Raw genomic sequence first — 20,340 nt, 5'->3', positions numbered from 1 at the left:
GCGGCCTGTCGCGGGCGCGGGCGGCCTCTGCGCGTGTCGCTGCGGTACCCTCCGGCCCTGCCTTGGGAAGCCGTCGGCGAGCGGGCGCGGGCCAGGGTTGCTAGTAACAGGTCTCAGCAGCAGGGCTTTGGAGTCCTTTAGAGCCTGGCCTGGGCCGCGCGGCAGACACCGCACGTTGGGCCGGGTCCTCACCGCACTGCCGCCGGAGGGGTTTGCTCAGGGACACCGCACCCTGTGCGGGGAGAAAATACGTCTGCCGCGATGTGATTCCTGTTAACTTCCGGGTGCATGGCAAAGAATACACAAGGTAGATTGCATCACCGGCCCTTGCCTGAGCTTGTCTCTTAATTTAAGTATTTAAGGTAAAATCGTAGTTAACAGTGGGTGGGAGTGGACCACAGGCTACTGGGGCTGCCAACTCCGGAAGAATTAATGTCCGGTGGGCCTGTCATTCTTATATCACTGGACTCATTTTACCTTCCTGGTCGCCTTCCTGGGCCTCTTTTCTCTGCTTCCTTACTTCATTCTTCGGGGTCTTGTTAGTCCTATCTCAGTGCTCTGAGCACTGGCGGTTTGGTAAATAACAGCTGAGTGTGTGGGCAAGCCATCTCCCCACTCTGGGTTTAGGACTTGTTAAGGGTGATGACCACCTTCCTCTGAACAGCACTGCCGGATCTGTTCTGGACCTCCTCCCCAAGCTCCCACTCTGAGCCTCAGCCTACTGCAGACATCTTCACGTGGAGGAAAGGAAGAGCCACAGTTTTACTTTTTGGGGCATGAGAAGGGACCTCTGTACCAGCCAGACCGCCTTGACCGGCATTTGACTGGATGTCGCAGGGTGATAGGCTTGCTCAGATAGGCTTTGGGTTTGCTTTTCCAGCAGGGGAGTGTCGAAAGGCTTGGCTTGGTTTCAGAAGTGTTTAGTTAATGCTGTGGAGAGCGGCTCCCTGCCCTCAATCTTACTAGCCCCACCAGCTTCAACTGCATATACACAACCTCCGGACCCTCTTTCCTCATCTCCTCTCTCAGTTGAATATTGCCATATTTCCTATGGCATGCTAACTGTAGTGGGGACAGTAGCACACACAAGAGTAGAGATGTGGGCTTATTGTGGGCTGCTTCTCACAGGGCACCACTCACCACTTTTCCACCGCACAAGTATAAGGCCCAGGGCCCACTTGCAGGTCCTTGTGTGGATCCTGCAGTATGAAGCAGAGAGGAAAGAGTGCTTTAGCTGTAGCAGCATATTCCTTGTGTCGGGTTGACATGCATCCAGCACAAATACCAGGTCTCTGTGGTCAGAGCATCCGGTCACTGACCTAGGGAGCACTCTTCACTGAGTGAAGTTGGTGGACCTGAGAACGCTTGGGCCTCTTCAGAGAAGAGGAATTTGGAAGTGATAAAGCAGCTGGTTCTGGGGAGTGACACAGTGTATGTTTGCTGTTTGAAAGAGCCGGACTTCTGGTTCTCTTAGAGGATGGGTAGATGTTTCCTTTTCCTCATTATTATTAAAAATCCACCATGTCAGGCTGGGAACATGCCTTTAATCCCTGCATTCGGGAGGCAGAGATAGGCGGATCTCTGAGTTCGGAGGACAGCCAGGGGAACACAGAGAAACCCTGTCTTGAAAACAAACAGAAAAAGAAAGTCCATTTTCATCCTTAGGTTTTTGTCAAAGTTCAGGGCTCCTCAGATCAGCAGCAGGGTGGTGCCCACCTGGGAAGGGGCCTGCGGTTCCATACTGGCCGTTGATCTCCTTCTTGATCACAGCTGGGTTCTTGTCTTGACGTCTCGTCTAGCTTGTTCCTCAGGTGTGAACATCGCTCTCTCTGACTTCACAAACATGTGAGTCATCAAAACGGCTTTTTTTTTTTTTTTTTTTTTAATTAGCGCTGGCACCTGAAACAGTGACTGTGATACTGTGACCACAGGCCTGGCATCTGCAGGAGCCCCAGGTCTGGTGCGTTAGATACTTGCTGTGGTTAGGACCTCTGTGGACTTAGAGACATCGGGGCATTGAAGTGTAGCACTGATGGTTTCCAGCAGCAGTGACAGGCTCTTCTTTGGACAGGAGCAGGACATTCTTCTTAGCTTCCACCTGACCATGCACAGCAGAATTAGGCTCCAGAGCAAAGGCTTTGTAGATTCTCAGTTATGGGAAAGGACGTGAAGGAGAGGGGCAGGTGTTTTGGGAGCAGCTTCTACTCACAAGCATCCAGTGAGTGAATTTGCTCTGGTTCTGATCTGTGGCCCTGAAATTATAGGTCCATGTTGGCCTCAAGTCAGCCAGCTGGGTATGCACCCAGGAAGCATTATTACTACAGCACACAAGACTGTCCTTGTTTGTGATGTGGGCATTGAACGTCCTCAGTTAAGACAATTACATCTTGCCCTAGCTCCTACAAAGATCTCTGAGAGTTAGGTCCTTCTGGAGAACCCACTGTAGTTTATGTGCTCATGGCCTGTAAGTTCCCCATCTGTTAATGAGTCCATACGTGTTACTTCATTTCTCTGTTCCTTTGGGAGTTAGTGTTTATGGAAGGAAGCTGCTGTGTGATGCCATTGTCCTTTTGAGCCCAGGGAGTTGGGAAGGGGCCAGGTTACAGGACAAGCCAACGCTGGGCTTCTTCATGAATGTTGGAACTTAATGTTTATGGAGATGTGTCTGTGGAATCAGGTGATGCATACGCCCTGAGAGAGTGAGGGCAATGTACTATGTCACAACATGAGGTCCCTGCTAGAGTCAGGGCTGTGTGTCACATCAGTGGCCAGAGGCCTGCAGCATTTATGCTAATCTTAGCTCCATGTTTCCTCTCTTTTGGGTTGAATTACATTTGTCTAAGTGACAGGTTCAAGGGAAATTTTAAAATGTGTTATTTATTTATTAATGATGAGTGTTCGTGTGTGGCACTCATGTGGAGATCCAAAGACAGGTTTTGGCCAGGCCTGGTGGCACATGCCTTTAATCCCAGCACTTGGGAGGCAGAGGCAGGTGGATCTCTATGAGTTCCAGGCCAGCCAGAGCTACATAGTGAAACCCTGTCTCAAAAAAACCAAACCAAACAAACAAATAAATAGCAGGGAGGGGGAGACTGCTTTGGGGAGTTGGTTCTCTCCTACCTTTGTGTGGGATTTGGGGATCGATCAGACCAGGCCTAAGCAGTGGGCATCATATGAGAGTTTTGCCTAAATGTATGTCTGTGCACCATATGCCAGACCTGATGCCAAAAGAGGGCATCTTATGTTCTGGGACTGGAGTTACAGACAATTGTGAGCCACCACCTGGGTGCTGGGTCTCAAATCTGGGTCCTCTTCAAGAGCAGCAGGTACTCTTAACTGCTGAGCAAACTTTGCAGCCCCCCTCAAGTGGAAATTCAAAACACTCCTGCATTGTGTTTTCCATCAGTGGACCTGCCTTTAATTCATGTATTCCATGTCTCATTCGTTGCTTTATCTCCAACAGTAGTATGAGGCTTGCATATCCCTCTCTTTCTTTTTAGAGATGGGGTCTTGCTGTGTACCTCAAGTTGACCTTATACTTGCTATCCTCCTGCCTCAGCCTTTCTAGTGCTAGAATTATAGGTCTACCGTGCCTGACCTAAATGTGTATTTCTGAGTGATTGAACAGCCTATATACAGCTTCCCTTGGTGCTGGGCCACATGATCACCATGGTTACCCCTCCCAGTCCTTTCTCTTCTCTGTCCAAGGCTGGGCACTTAGGTCTAGATTTTACTGTATCTACTCTGAGGTAATTTAATGGGAAGGGGTTGTGTCTGCCTTTCCTATGTCTGATGCCAGATTTTCTGGCAGATTGCTGGCTCCAGGAGGAACAGGAATGGTCACTGTGGTAACACTAAGGCCTCCAGTGTGTGGTTTGTGCCAGGCATGCTGCTGAGTGTATCTCTATTCGACATGTAATCCTCACAGTACCATGAGTCCCATTTTATGGAGGCAGCTCAGAGGAGCACAGACTGCTGTTGTCCTGGGTGGTATGGCCACTGGGCTCCTGGCTGGCTCTTTTCTAGCCTTCATTGAGGGGAAGCTGGGCAGATCTTAAACAGTGGAGCATTGGCATTTGTGGCCTGCCTCTCCTTACCCTAAGTAGGCGTGGGTTGCTAGACACCCACTGCTTCTGCATACTGTATTTGATGTCCACACTTTGGGAGACCTATCCTAGCTCCTAGTTGGCCCACTGATCATCCGGGAAGCCACATTGTACTTACTGTCACTTCTTGACAGGCCATTTTAATTTGTCACAGGCCCTGCAAGTGATGACTTGCCTCCTCCATTCCCAGAAAAGCATGTTGTCCTTCACCAGGCCTGAGGACAGCCTAGGTCTTCTCATTGTGCTTGAGAACGCCATTACTGATGCTGGATATTGGTTCATATTCTGCCTTGGACAGATAGGCCACTCCCTGGGGGTTGGTTACCTTCTGTTTCTTTGCTATAACCAGGTCCCTTTTTTCATGGTTCATGTTCCTCTACCTCAGCCTCATCATTTCATTCACTTGTTCAGTCATGTGTTTGTGGGTGTCTTATGATGCACCCAGATGTAGGCCAGAACTCAGGGTACAGGGTGGAGCAGATCAGAGAACAGTTTGCTTTTATATAATTTGTTATTTTTGAGACAGGGTCTCATTATCTAGCTCTGGTTAGCCTGTAATTCACCAAGTAGACCAGTCTGGCCTTGAACTTAAAGTGATCTTCCTGCCTCTGCCTCCTAAGTGGTAAGATTGCCACACCTGACCAGATCATTTAATTGTTTTTTGTTGTTGTTTTGGTCCTTAGCGTTGTCATAAACAGTACCAAGTGACATAGCAAATGCTCAAGTGGCAAGCACACAGCAGGACCTGTCCACTTTCTCGTAGGGTTGTGTGGTCACACTTGGGAATGTTATGTTGCATATCTAATGTCATCTTTTCCATCAGTGTGATTGTTTGTGGCTTGGAGGTTATCTAAATTTAACAGCTTCAGGAAGGAAACAGTATCAGGGAGCTGAGAAGTGGGCGGGAAAGACATGAAGGGAAGGAGATGGCCTTGGCAGGTCCTTTTGCCTCCTGTTCTTTTTGAACATTGTAACTGGAAAAGTATGAAATTGCTTAATTGCCGCAAAGCTGCCCTCACTCAGGTGTGGAGCCTGAAACTAGGACACATGGAACAGAATGCTGTGGAGTTGTACGTTGGCCAGAGCATTGTCATCTGCTATGTAAGAATGCAGAGAACAGGCTTCAGCATTTAGCATGCTGGTTGAGAGAAACCTGAAGAAGACAAGGCAGGGAAGTGTAGGTGGCCAGGCCGATTGGCCAGTGGCCCATGAGGCAGGTGTTGGGGACCAGCAGTGAGGTGGTGGTGGGAAGGAGAGTAGCACAGAGGAGGGCTGGCTGGGCCAAGGCCTGTGTGTAAGAGACTCTGGTTTTTGTTTTTTTAAGATTTATTTATTTTATATATATATAAATGCTCTATCTGCATGCCAGAAGAGGCCATCAGATACCAGTATAGATGGTTGTGAGCCACCATGTGGTTGCTGGGAATTGAACTCAGGACCTCTGGAAGAGCAGGCAGTGCTCCTGACCTCTGAGCCATCTCTCCAGCCCCCAAGGGACTATGTTTAGGCAGAAGGTAGGTGGAGTAGGCCCTTTGTCCTTGTGGCAGTGATGGTAAATGAGTAAGGGAAGCTCAGATTTTTGAATATAAGGAGTAGAGGAGGTGTCCTAGTCAAGAATCCGCTTAGTAATGACAGGTGACTCTCATGTCCATGGCTCTTTTGCTGAAATCAGAATACCAAATGCAGTGTTTATCTGGGGACATTTGTCCTTCAGGAAGTAGGGAAGATGGGGATAGTAGAGAAAGGAGCGCCTGACGGGAAGACAGCAGGGCACACCAGACAAATTGTAGCAGGGCACCGCCTGCATCCCAAGGCGCCAGGCCTTTAAATACGAGGGCCGCACGCAGCCCTGGAGAGATGGCTTTACAGATGAGAACACTTGTTTTTGTAGAGGACCCTGGTTTGGTTTCCAGCACCCACGTGGTGGCTCAGTCACCTCTAACCCCAGTTAAAGGGATCTGACTTCCCCCCTGACCTCTGCAGACACCAGGTGCACAAGTGATGCACACACATACATGGCAGGCAAAAAGCTCAGGCACAGAAAAGAAATTAAATTAAAATAAATACCAGGTAGGAAGTGATATGGGCAAGATGGGAAGTACTGGCCCCCCGAGGGCAGTGAGGGAGGAGAGATGGATAGAGGTTTCTGGAAGGGCCAGGGAGGTTGTGAGCGGCAGCAAGGGATGTGGGTTCCCCAGAGCTGGTCCTGTGTTCCCAGATGATGAAAGAAGCAGAACAGCCCCTGGTCTCCAATGGAGGTAGTCAGTCCTGAGGCCAAACTGTAAGAACTTAAGTCATGGTGATACATGGTGACAGGCATTTCTGTGCTGAGAGGGTTATCCATCCCAGCATCTGAAAAAAGCAGAGGATAGAAGAACTGAGTACTGGACAGGCACAGGCAACCTCCTAGTTTGTGAAGCATTTCAAAGAGTTGACAGCCAAATGGCAGAAGCTCTGACCCAGTGAGTTAATGTCAGTTTTGGAGGAAGAGCTAAGCCAGATGATAACCATGTGTTTGTGGGCTGGAGGCCAGACTGCTGCTTCTGCTCAGGTGTGGGGTGGGGTGGGGTTGTGGGTTAGCTTGGGTCCGGTAGCAGAAGTGGACCTGGTTCCTTACAGCTGTGCATTCTGTTAAGCTTTTGGCTCTGCATGACACCCAAAGGGGAGGGGTGGTTGATAGGGTGAAGCATCAGGATTCAGGACACTTTAAACCCACGTGAGGTACTGAACAGGGGTATTGACACTTTCCAGGGTTGCCCAGGGTCTCTTCTCTAGGTTCAGAAAACCCCTGCTTACGGAGTAGAGTGTGGCCAAGGGAGCTAGGGCACTGCCTAGGCTGCCTGCTCTGCCCTGCCCCATGACACCACTTTGTTCGAGGAGGGTGAGTCAGCAGTCCTGCCTAGGCTGTGAGTCCTTATGTCCTTGAAGCATCTTTCATGCTGAGGTCTGCCATACAGCACTTGGCAGGGCCCATAAGCCCTGGGAACAGATAGAGTAGGACCCTGCCGAAGGGACAGCATTGAATGGTGGTCCATTCTGGATTCTCTGAGGTCTCCCCCATCCACTGAATCCTACCCTATAGGAATTCTATCAGTGAATGCTAGTGGTGTTCCTTCCCCTCCTTGGTGGTAAAGTGATGGCCTTCTGTTGCTGCCTCATCTTCCTTCACTACCATCTTCCTGGTGGTGCTCACATAGAGCTGCATGTGGCACCCTCTCAGGCGGTTCTGGGCTGTGTCCTGAGTCGTCTGAGCGTCTCCTGCTTTTGGTGCAGTTGATACTTTGAAGTACATGTTGGCCCTGCTTAGTTTGGAACTAGCTGTTTCTCCAGAGGGCCTGACTGTTCTGTGTAGACAGGCATTATGGCTTTTACAGGGTTTCATGTAGCCCAGGCTAACTTCAAAGCTCCATGTATAGGTAAAAGTGGCCTTGAACTCTTTTTGTTGTTGCTTTTTGAGACAGGGTTTCTCTGTGTCACAGCCCTGGCTGTCTCAGAACTTGCTTTGTAGATCAGGCTGGCTTCAGATTTACGGAGATCCATCTGCCTCTGCCTCTCAAGTGCTGAGATTAAACCCCTGTGCTACCATGCTTGGCCTTGAATTCTTGGGCTCCACTTAGGATGGTTTCCATACCCCAAGTGCTGGGGTTATGGGCATGTGCGACCACAGTTAGCTTATTATATGACTTTCTTGGTTGAATTTTATTAAGTAGGAAATACTTACCAAAAAAACTACTGTTCGTAACAGCCAAATGTTGCATGTACAAAGCATAGGCATGGCAAGGTGAAATCTAATTTCCAGGTTAAGAAGTTGAACCTTTTGTAAGGACTTTGGTGCCTACATTTATTGCACAGGTAGTTAATCATGAGCAAGTGCGTAATTCTGAGGGTGTTGCCTGTATGGACAGAAGGGCTGTAACTCCAGTCAGAAGCCTGTAGTATTTCTAGACCTTGAGGCTATGTGGGAAGAGGCCCTCAGGGAACACCCAGCTCAGAGCCTCCATTCCACACTTAGCTCTCTTCACTGGACTCTCTCCCTGTTGTTGGAGTTGAAGCTTCTCCTTTCTTTAAAATTCTCATTGCTTAATAGATATTTGCTTACTGTTCACATGGAAAACAGAGCACCTTCCACGTGTGTGAAGGGCTGGTTTGGCATTTAGAACTCATGGAACCATGAAACTGGAGAGATGGCTCAGTGGTTAGGAGTGCACACCCCTACGAGAGGACCCAAGTTCAGTTTCCAGCACCCACATCAGGTAGCTCACAACTGCATATTACTCCAGCTCCTGGGCATCCAGTGCTTCTGGCCTTTGTGTGCCAGCACCAACACACATAACAACAAAACCCCAATTCTCGGCACCGAAAACTGATTGTAGCTTTAGAGAAGTGTCTTTGATATATAACCCAGGCTGGCCTTAGATTCTGTATGTAGCCTAGGTTGGCCTTGAAATCACAGTCAATTTTTTATGCCTCAGTGTTCCTGGTGCTGGGTTACAGGTATGTGTCTCTAGGCCTAGCACAAAACCTGATTCTTCATTTCAGATTCATATATTCATGATATATGTACATATTTCCTGGGTGTGGTGGCACATGCTTTTTTTGTTTTGTAATGTTTTGTTTTTTGTTTTCAAGACTTGGTCTTACTATGTAGCTCTGGCTGTCATGGAACTGATTAAGTAGATCAGGCTGGCCTTGAATTCCTTAAGATCCTCCTGCTTCTGCCTCCCGAGTGTTGGGATTAAAGGTTTGTGTTGGTGTTCAATGTCTTTGTAAAAAAATTTTTTTGTAGCATGCGGTGGTGGCTCACACCTTTAGTCTCTCAGCACTTGGGAGGCAGAGGCAGATGGATCTCTTAGTTTGAGGCCAGCCTGATCTGCAGAGTGAGTTCCAGGACAGCCAGAGCTACATAGAGAAACCCTGTCTTGAGGGGAAAAACAAACAACAACAACAAACAAACAAACAAACAAAAAAGAAAGCTGCGCTAGAAAACAGCTCACTTTAGAAGTTGGGGCTTGAGAGATGGCTCAGTGGTTAAGATCACTGGCTGCTCTTTCAAAGGTCCTGAGTTCAATTACCAGCAACCACGTGGTGGCTCATAACCATCTATAATGAGATCTGGTACCCTCTCCTGGTATGCAGACATATATGCAGACAGAATATTGTATATGTCCTAGAAGTTATCCATTCTTCTAATTTGACGTGAAAAAAAATTGAAAACTTTGTCTAGGCTTTTTATTAAAGGTATCAAATTATCTACACATAGGCAAAAGTAAATCTAGCCAGTAGCAAAACTGTTGAGAACTCCGTTGTCCACTTGCCCCCAGTCAGTGAGGGTAAATCTTGAGGATCAGAGGATATACTCCAAAGACCTGCATGGGGAACCGGGGGTCTCTTGGCTCTTGAGCTACATAGTATAAACAAAGTAGTTCTCATTTTTTTTTATTAAAGCAAGCAAGACATGAAGTGACATTTACAGTTAGCTTAAGCAAATATAAGTACAGCGAGAGAATACACCTGGTGCTCTGTCTTATCATCTTTGGTTATGTGAAAAGAGCCAAGAATATTCCTCCCAGGCCTTTGTCTTTCCCAAAGAGATAATGTGCACATGCCAGAGCATCCTCGTCATGTCCTTGCTTTCAAGTGCGTTTACTCATTCGTAGTTGTTGTAGTTCTTTCTGGAAGACCACCTCGTAAGAAGAACATTTTGCATTCCGCCCCATCCATAGCTCACAGGAAGTTCGCAGCTTTTTTGCACAGGCTCCCACACTCAGTGAAAAGGTCCTGGAACTTTTTTAGGAGCCAAAATGAGCGTGTATGTCCACTCGGGTATGTCTCAGGTCTGTGTCAGTCCCCACAGCAGTTTGGTCACTGGAAGGATTTTCCTGTTCGGGTCAGCTGTGCAGGGCACAGAGAGGAGGCTCCAATAGAAAAGGGTAGAGGAGGTTGAACCTTAAACTCAGCTGAAGGGTGTGCTTACCCACAAGGCCTGTCAGAGCCTAAAGCTGGTGACTCACAGAACTCGAGGTTTGTGGGTGTGCACCTTCTAAAGGAGCAGCTGTGTATCAGGATCGCAGAAAGCCGCCTTTTTCACCAAGTAATTAGGACCCTGTCCTACAGAAATGATAGATACAATAGAGGGAACCAAGACTTTTCATTTTAAAATAAAAGTGGAAAACAAATGGCCTGAGTCCCTCAGTGGAAACATGATGTGCTTGTGTTCATAGTGTGAACTGTACAGCCTTTGAGTGTTCGTATTCAGAGGGACACGTAGTGAATAGTCATTGAGAGAGGGATGTCCCCAGTTAAGGGGGAGGGAATGTAGTCATAGTCATCTGTTGGTATCCATAGGGGATTAATTAATCTCAGATGTCCATATTCATAGATGCGCGAGTTCCTTATATAAAACGGCACACAGCCAGGAATACTGGCCCATACCCTTAATCTCAAGCTCTCAGGAAGCAGAGGCAAGTAGAGCTGTGAATTTTAGGTCAACCTGGTCTACATTAAAAAGTTCTAGGATAGCCCAGCGCTACATGGAGACCCTGTATCCAAAAAAGAAGAAGAAAGAAGGAAGCCAGGCATGATGGTGCACACCTTTAATCCCTGTATCTTGCAGGCAGATCTCTGAGTTCAAGGTTAGCCTGGTCTACAGAATGAGTTCTAGCATAGCCAAGCTATGCAGAGAAACCTTGTCTCAAAGCAAAAAACCAAAAACAAATAATAACAACAAAAAAAGAAAGAAAGGAAAAAAAGTGTACCATTTTCATTTAACCCTTCACACTTTCCTGTCTGCTGACTGTAGAGGACTTACATACCAAAAACAGAGTAAATGATCTATGTTGTTGAAGGAATAATGATACTAAAAACGTCAGCCTGGCAAGACAGCTCAGCAGGTAATGGTGCTTGTTGTGCAAGCATGGTGGCCTGAGTTCAGTCCCTGGAACCCATGTAAAGTAATGATAACTGACTCCACAGACTTGTTCTCTGACCTCCAGAAACATGCTGTGCCTTGCTTGCCTCCCTCCCCCACAGGTAATCATAGCAACATTTTGACATATAATAATTTTTTTTTTTTAAATCTGAATGTGAGAGCTTGGGAGATGGCTCAGCAGTTAACAGCACTGTTGTTCTTGCGGAGGGTCCAACATGGTTGCTCACAGCATCTGTAGCTATAGCTTCAGAAGATCCAGCACTCTTCTGATCTTGATAGTGCTGCACACACCTGGCACACAGACACACATGCAGGCAAAGTCTGAGCCAGCTATGGTGGCACACACCTTTAATTCCATCACTGGAGGCAGATGCCACTGGTGGATCTCTGTGAGTTTCAGGCCAGCCTGATCTACATACCAATTTCCAGGCCAGCCAGAGCTATACAGTGAGGCTCTGTCTTTAAAACACAAAAACAAAACCAACCAAACAAACAAACAAAAAACTATTAAAACAGAAAAGGACTTCATGTGTTCAATACAAATGCATTTTCTTTTACTGCTTTGTTTGCAGTTGTTAAATCTGTAGATGTGGAACTCAGATCTAGTGGGCTGATTGTGACTATGTAGTATATAGATGTGAGGCGAACAAGCACATTTGTTATTTTGTTTGTTTGTTTGTTTGAGACATTTTTTCTGTGTAGTCTTGGCTGTCCTGGACTTGCCTTGTAGACCAGGCTGGCCTTGAACTCACAAAGATCCACATGTTTCTGCTTCTTGAGTGCTGGGATTACAGGTGCCACAGTGCCCAGCCTAAACGAGCACATGTGATGAGACACATGAAAGGTTAATGGTGACTATGCATGGGTTTTGGTGTTATAATGGTCATGTTTTTTGAGTGTTGCGGATTCACTGGATTTTCTATGCTGAGTATGCTTGTTCTTAGCAGACAGAAGGAATCTGGTTTGGTGTGGGTTCTAGAAGAGTAAGTAAAAGCTCTGACACTTCTGGATATCCTTCTATACAAACCCCCCCCCCCCCCGGCATTTCTTCTGCTGTCTGGCATTGGTCTGTCAGCATAGAAGACACCTCTGTGCCCATTAGCTTCTTTCTTCTGTCCTGTACTTCTGCAGGTATTGGTTTGCCTGTGACAGCAGATGCATATGTCACTGTTTCTGAGGGACATCTGTTAGATGCAGCATGTGCGGAGTGGCACATTTCCACAGTATGACAGGCTCTTCCATCTATGGTCAGCTTTTTTATGCTAGCAATTCGGATCCCGGGCTCTCCCCGTTTCTGCTCTACATTCTAGCCCATTCTAGTTGGCAGGCAACTCAGTCTTCTCATTTGAAGAGACCTACTAACCTAAAGTCAGGTTGATATCCTACATGGGTTTAATTTTACTTACTTACTTATTTATTTACCTGCTTACTTACTTGGTTTTTCACCACAGTGTTTCTCTGTTTAACAGCCCTGTCTGTCCTCTATAGATCAGGCTGGCTTTGAACTCAAGGCATCCCGCTGCCTATGCTGGGATTAAAAGTGTATGCCACTGTATCTGGCTATGGGTTTGTTTTTTTGTTTTGTTTTGTTTTTCTTCTTTCTGCCTCCCCTCCTTCTACCTCTCTTTTTTTCCAATTTGTTTGAGTCAGAGTCTCACTGTGTAGTCCTGGCTGGCCTGGAACTCACTCTATAGGTAGCTTCCTTTGACCTCTGTCTCCTGAGTGCCGAGATCAAAGGCATGCTCCAGGCCTAGCTCATAATTTGATTTTGTGAGATATTTGAGTTTATATAGAATAAAATGTACTAATCTTGGAAGTCTGGTTCTAGGACAATGATTCCAAATCTGTGGGTCAAGACCCCTTTGACAAACCTCTATGTCCAGAAATATTTACGATTCATAACAGTAGCAACATTACAGTGATGAAGAAGTGATGAAAATAATTCTGTGGTTGGAGGTCACCACAACATGAGGAACTGTTAAAGGGTTGCAGGATTAGAAGTTTGAGAAGCACTGCTTTAGGAGCTCTGACAAATACAGCTCTCTGGGTAGGCACCCCTTATCAGGACACAATGTTTGTCCCCCAGAAAGAAGTTCTCTCCTGCCCATGAGAGGTTAGTTACTGCTCCTACCTACAGGTTACTTTTGTCTGCTCCAGAATACCACAAGTGGAATGTGTTTCTGTGTCTGGAAACACCCCCTAAACACACACACACATACACACACAGAAATCTTTCATCATGTAGCTGGGCTGTCTGGCCTCAGACTTACAGTCCTCCTCCCTCATACTCCACAGTGCTTGCTCACATAGTTTTTGATCCCTTCAAAGGAGCTTCTGCCCTGAGTAGTGTTTTGTATGAAAAAAACCTGGTTTATGGTTTTTGTTTTTTTTCTGTATTCATCTGAGTTATTTTACATTCTGAATTTAAAGGTATTAAACACAACCACCACACACAAATCCTTTTGTGGGAATGTCGTGGTTCCCTTGGGTAAATACCTAGAAGTGACTATTGTTTCTGTTTGGGGTTGGGGGTGGGTCATTTTAGAGACACAGTTCTTTGCACTCTGGCACCTGGCGTTCTCATTAGCAGTGCTTGTAAGCTCTGGTCCAGCATTTAACCGCAGCCTCTTTATCTCCTAGTCAGCCTTACTGAGGTAGATTTAGACAGAAAAATCCGGATTCTGTTGAGTGTTGAGGGACCAGAACCATGTGCAGCCCTGTGTGTGTGCAGGTCACCCCTCTGCCTGCCTCTAGCCCCAGCAACTGCTACTCAGTTACTATGGACTAGTTTGTTGGTTTTGTTTTTTTTTTTTTTTGGTTCTTCAAGGTAGAGTTCAGTGTAGCTGTGTCCTAGAGCTCAGGCTGGCTTTGAACTCACAGGGATCCACCTGCCTCTCCCTCCCAAGTGCCTGGACTGAAGGCTGTATAGAGAAACCCTGTCTCAAAAAAACAAAAGAAGGAAGGAGGGAGGGAGGAAAGGAAGGAAAGAAGAAGGAAGGAAGGAGTGTAGTGCTCTCCCAAAGGACTTGAATTCACTTCTCAGTACCCATGTTAAGTTGCTAACAACCCTCTATAACTCCAGTCCTGGGGACTACAATGCCTGTGGCCCCTGAGTGGACTCATACTCATGTGCACATACCACATACAAACACACTTAATAAAAATAAAAATAGAGTACATACGTTTGTTTTGTTTTGGTGAACATGTGCGGGTTTCTGTTAAAGAAGTGCTGGGTTATAGGTCATGCATGTGTTTAGCCTGAACAGTTTCTCAAAGTACCTGTCCTGCCTGGAGGGTAGTGCCTCTTCCTCCTGCTTTCCTTTCAGCCTTGCTAGGAGGTGGGTGCCTGTTTCTGTTCCTGTGGAGGCAGCTAAAGTTATCTAGCCATTCCCGGAGTGTGTACTTTTTAGTTTGTATCCAGTTTGATTATAAAGCACAATGCTGAGGTGGACAGCCATTAGTAATTTTTCTGCAGCTGCAGCTCTTTTTTCTGCTATAACACTATCTTACAGAGCTAGAGGTCACAACAGGGCTGAAATCAGTGTTGGCAGGGAACAAGTGAGCCTTGGTGAGAAAGTACTTGTTGAACATGTGGGAGGCCCAGGGAGACCCTAGTTCTGCTAGGGAGGCCTAGCACTACCACAAGAAAAATGCACAGCAACAAAACAAAAAACAAGATTTTGGCAGCTACCATTGGTGGGCAAGCTATGGAGGAGGCTTCATTTCCTTGCTTACTGGGTTATTAGCAGGATTGGGTTCTAAGTCAGTTGTAGAAGGCTTCTAAGTAGTCTCATGGGTGATGAAGCACATCCAGAAAATTTAAGGTAGTCTTCTGCCTCAGAGCCATACCGCAATCATACCTTCATCCCAGCTGCTGTGTCTTTTTTTGCACTAAGACACCAGGAGTTAGGGCACATACATACATAGTAACTGTTACTCTTCTGACTGATATTTTTAAGTCTTCTTCCTTGTCCCCATGAATTTGCTTTTGTGGTTTTTGGTGTGTGTGTTTTATAAAGGTTCTCACTGTGTAACCTAGGCTGGCCTCAGACTTGTCTTCCTGCTGCCTCGGTGCTGGAATACAAGCATGAGCTAGTATTCCTAGCTAAATTTGCCTTAAGTGGAAAAAAACATGTCTTTATGCCTTTGAAAAAAAACCAAAACAAAAAAATAACGCCAACCAAAAACCAAGCATGTCTTTTTTGCAATAATTTTACAAATTCATGTTTGCAACAGAATAAACCACAGTTTATCAAGACTCAAGAATTAAGTGAATGCAGAGATTTAAGTGGAGACAGAAGCGCGACTGTCTCTATATTGCCTGGCATTGTGGTACTATTGTAGACTGTAGGCTGTGAGCTCAAGAGCCTGTGTCTGCTTTGGGAACTCTATAGTACCAGTGTAAGAAACCATGCCAAAAGCAGCTGCCAGAATGCCACACTCATTGTCTCTCACAAGACCACTTCACAAGGTTCTAAGGTGTTGTCTTAGACTGTTCTGTGTCTGTATACTTTCGTAGGTCCATTGGTTAGGTCAGAGGTAGTTGTGTTTTAGATAACCTATTGAGGTACTGCTGTGCCCGACTTGTATTTTTCGTTATGCCTCACTTATTAGCACACAGTTTGTATGGGTCAGGAATCTGGGCACAGCTTGGGTGATGCTCACAGGGTCCCAGAGCCTCTCACAGGCTGAATCGAGGCATTGAACAGGCTAGGTCTTAGGTCTCCTTTGAGCCTTACGAGATCAGCTTTCTGGGGGTTGTTCGCTACCTTGGCTCCTGGCCGTGTGGACATTTCCTTAAGGTGGCGTATTAATTATCTTTTGATTGCTGTGTTAAAACACCATGATCAGGCAGCTTATAGAAGGAAGGTTTTATTTGGGCTTTTGGTTCCAGAGGGATAAGAGCCTATCACCATCCCAGTGAGACATGCATGGAGGCAGGCAAGCATGGCAGCTGGAGCAGCAGCTGAGAGCTCGCATTTTAAATGCAAGCAGGAAGCACAGAGAGCAAATTTGAAAGTGTGCAAGTCTTTAAACCCTCCAAGGCCACACCTCCTGAGCCTCCCCAGCTAGTGCCACCTGCTAGGGACCAAGAATTCAGGGACCAAGAATTCATAGCCCAAGACTATGGGGAACATCTCATTCAAACCACCACAGGTGGCTTTCATAAGCCAGCAAATCAGAGTCCATTTTCAGGTAATGCAGTGGATACCCACTCGTTGGCCTTATTCTAGCTCTCAGGAGCAAGTCTTGGGTCCCACTTACTCTCTAGAAGTGCGTCCTAGTAGGCAGACTGTGGGCCATGTCAACATTGTCCGTTAGCAGCAATGAGTCTTGGCTCACTGAGTATCTATCGTATCCGTAAACCCCTGACAGAGGCATGTACTCTTCTTGCCCTGCCTTAGGCTGCTCCTGATAGCCTTTATAGAAGGACGCCAGGGCCCTATGTTACCCTGGATTGCTGGGACAAAACCCTGCCACACTTTACATGTCTACTAATTACAGAAAAAGCCTTTTCTGTTATCATGAGATCCATGCATTCCTCTTTTGATCATTTGTCTATTCCTGGAATACATGGGCCAACCCGTTTTTCTTCCCTAAAGAGTAACAGTAAGAAATAGTAGCTGCCTTCCATGATGTTTCTATTGTTTTGGATATAGTTCTAAAGTTGTGCATTGCATTTGGATGGAATGGGTGGGCTGCATCTACTAGAAGTGGATTCTGGGTACTGTAGAGGAAACCAGCAGCTGGCTGGGCACAACCCTCCCTGATCATTAGTCCTCATTTTCCTCCCTTTGAGGATGAGGATGAGGTCTGTATCCACGTCTGCATAAAGAGGCTTCCAATGCCTGCCTCCAGCAAAGTGCAGTCATACAGCAGCCTGTTGGGAAAGAGGATGGCACTTCCCCTAAACACTAGCTGGCGGTCTAAATCCAGATTCTAAATTGAAATACTACAAGCAACAGACATTAGTAAGCATTTTCTGCTTGTTTGAGATTTATTTTTATTTTTAATAATGTGTATGTGTGTGTGTCCCCGTTTCTAGGTATGTATACATGAGTGTAGGTACCCATGGAGGCCAGAGAGGGTTGTTGGTCCCCAAGAGCTGGAGTTTCTGGCAGCTGTGTGCTGCCTGACATAGGTGCTAGAAACTTGTACTGTGTCCTTTAGAAAACCAGCGAGCCCGCTCACCAGCTTCAGCCTCCTTATTTTACTCTTTTAAAGTAATTTACTTACTTTTATGTTATGTATATTGGTTCTCATCTGCATGTGTTTTCAGTGTGAGGGTGTGGGATCTCCTGGAGTTACAGACAGTTGTGAGCTACCATGTGGGTACTGAGAATTGAAGTCTGGTCTTCTTGGAGAGCAGCAGCCAGTGCTCTTAACCACCGAGCCGTCTCTCCAGCCTCTCTATTTTATGCTTAATTTAGTTTTTATTAACATTTTTTGTTAATTATCCTGAGGTTTTGTTTTTTTTTTTTTAAGCCTTGTAGCTTTTAGCCAAGTTGGAAACTAGATAATTACAAGTTTAATGTTACCATTTCTCTGTAAGGATTTGAATCTTATAATCTGAAAAGTGAGATATCACAGTATTGTGTGGGAAAATAAAACAAAATTGTTACTTTTCACAACTCAAAATTTTGAATATATAAAATGTTTATATATGTATATATACATTCTTCTACCATGACAGAAGAAGACAACACATATGTGTTGCCTATAGGGCCCTTGCTCAGTGTAGATGACTCTCTGTTGGATCTGGCTTAAATGTGTGGGAAAATAACCCACCTCACACCTAAGATTGGACTCGCAGGGTGGAGCTGCTGGCCAGGAGCACATAATGGAGTGGCTCTTTAGTCAGGCCAGTCCCTGCTGCAATGAAAAGAAAGTCCAGGCCCATGAGTTACCACAACCAAAATAAAGCTGTGTGACCCAGCCAGAACCACACAGACACCAGTGCTCTTACTTTCCTTTTTCATGTATGTTTCTCTCCTGAGCATTTTGTAATTTCCCAGAGGTGACTCCAATTCATGCATACCTACCTGCCTTAATGAGGGGCTGGCAGAGGAAACCTACCTGTGGGTGGAAGATGTGGCTTCCAGTTTGCTCTGATCTGTCAGGTGACTACACCTACAGGAAGGTGGCACTTGCTGGAGGTTGTTCTTGACAGACTGGCCGTGTGAGCAGAGGAGCCATCCCATGCCCAGCAACAGCCTTTTTCCTGTGTGTCACTCAGAAACTGCTCACAGTACCTGGGTTTTGCTGTGAATCTTCCATGTCTTACAGCTCCTGGGGAATGGTCTCCAAAAGCAAGAATGTGGTGTCAGGATTAACCCTGAAAATCTCTGTTTAAAATTATCCCATTACAGAAATTTGATACTTTAGTGACCTAATTAAAAAAAAAAAAAAAAGCTGGGCATAGTGCCATACACCTGTAATCCCAGCACTCTGGGAGCCAGAGGCAGGGGATCTCTGTGAGTTCAAGGCCAATCTGGTCTACAAAGCGAGTCTAGGACAATCAAGGCTACACAGAGAAACCCTGTCTCAGGAAGAAAAACAAAAACAAACGAACAAAAATATTTTTAAAAATTTATGTGTATAGATGTTTTTGTCTGAGTGTATGTGTACTATGTGTGTAGTACCTGAAAAGGCCCCCGAGGCTGAATTTACAGATGGTGGTGAACCATCATGTGGGTGCTGGAAATTGAACCCTGGTCCTCTGGAAGAGCAGCCAGTGTTTTTAACTGATGAGCCGTCTCTCCAGCCTCTTGTTTTCAAGATAGAGTCTCACTCTATAGCCAGGCTGGCTTAGAACTTCCAGTAGTTCTCCGCCTGCCTGGCCTGTTACTGTACAGGCGTGCATCGCTGTTCCCAACTATTGACTTGTTTTTTGGCCACTTCTTCTTCTACTGCCTTTGCCTGAATCCATATGTGAAGTATCCCTTTGAGGAGTCAGCAGCCAGGTCCTTGTTTCCACTTATCCTCAGTTATCCTGAAAGCAGTCTGGACATAGACCAGCACTAGGGGGTTGGGATTTGGGAGTCTCAGGACCTCAGCTTCAGACTGTAACCTACAGATGTGGCCCTCAGTTCCACCAGGTTCAGGGCTTCTCCCAGACAGTGCTTTGTACATCTCACTTACTGTGTTGAAAAGAAACAAAATTCAAGTGATAGACATTGTGCACTGGCTAAAATGTTCCTAAATACATATCTGCAAAACAGTTCCTAAAGGGACAGGTGTGAGGGAGCACACTTTAATCCCAGCACTCAGGAGGCAGAGGCAGAGGCAGGCAGATCACTGTGCTCTAGGACAGCCTGGTCTACAAAGCTAGTTTCAATACAGCCAGGGGCTACCCAGAGAAACCCTGTTTGGTTTCAAAAAACCAAACAGTTCACAAAGAAAAAGGGTGATTGATGAAGAAATCAGTTGTATTAAGTGCTGAGGTTCAGTTGGTACAGACACTGAGAGGGTATCAGGTGAAGCATATCTCTGCCTGTGTTACAGGGTGGTATGATCTTTCCCAGCATGGCTAGCAACTCTTGGAAAAATCCTGAGAAAACAAGATTGTTCCCTCGTGTCTATAAGGCAATGTCATGACACACAGGGCTGACCTGTGTGCACAGGTGTCTTAGCTGTGTGAACATTTGGCTAGAGTTAGGCATGGTGGCTCATGCCTGTCATTGAGGTAGGATGGAGTGTCAAGGCTAGCCTGGGCTATATAGTAAGACTGTGTCTCACCAAAAAAAGAAGAGGAGGAATGATGGGGGCCCGCCCTAGCCAGGCATTTGCTTGATTATTGGCATCAGCACATTCTCTGTTTCAGAATAGTCATGGGTATAATAGTGGTGTCTTTGCCCCCTGATGAGAAAATGTCCTCCCAGGGTTCTAGAGATGGCTCTGTTGGTAAAGGGCCTACTACACAAGCATGAGGACCCGAGTTCATATCCTGAGAATTCACATAAAAAGACAAGCATGGAAGCATATGCCTGTAACTCCAGAACTGGCAGGGAAGGGGCTGGGAGTGGCTAAGAGGGGGACTTCTGAAGCTCCTTGGCTGGTAAGCCTAGCAAAATTGCCGGGCCACATGCCCTCAAGGGAATGTTTAGAATCTTTGAGGGCGGTGTTTGTGTTAGTAATGTGTGCATATGTATACACTCACATGTATGTGCTAGATGTCGTACCTGGATTGCACTCTACATTTGTTTCTCCTTCCTCCCTCCCTCCCTTCCTTCCTTCTTCCTCTTGTTTTTGTTTGAGACAGGGTCTCACTATGTAGCTCTAGCTGGTCTGGAACTCAGCAAGTGG

General features: G+C 46.2%; 1 protein-coding gene across 1 annotated transcript in view; it reads left to right on the top strand.

Moving 5' to 3' along the window:
- The window catches only part of Rab40c (RAB40C, member RAS oncogene family), a 38,117-nt gene that overhangs the window by 355 nt on the left and 17,422 nt on the right, over positions 1–20,340 (top strand). The window lies entirely within an intron of this gene.

This window comes from Psammomys obesus, unplaced genomic scaffold (genome assembly GCF_907164565.1).
Source record: "Psammomys obesus unplaced genomic scaffold, mPsaObe1.curated_primary_1811, whole genome shotgun sequence".
NCBI lineage: Eukaryota > Metazoa > Chordata > Mammalia > Rodentia > Muridae > Psammomys > Psammomys obesus.
This window is presented reverse-complemented; position numbering and strand designations above follow the sequence as displayed.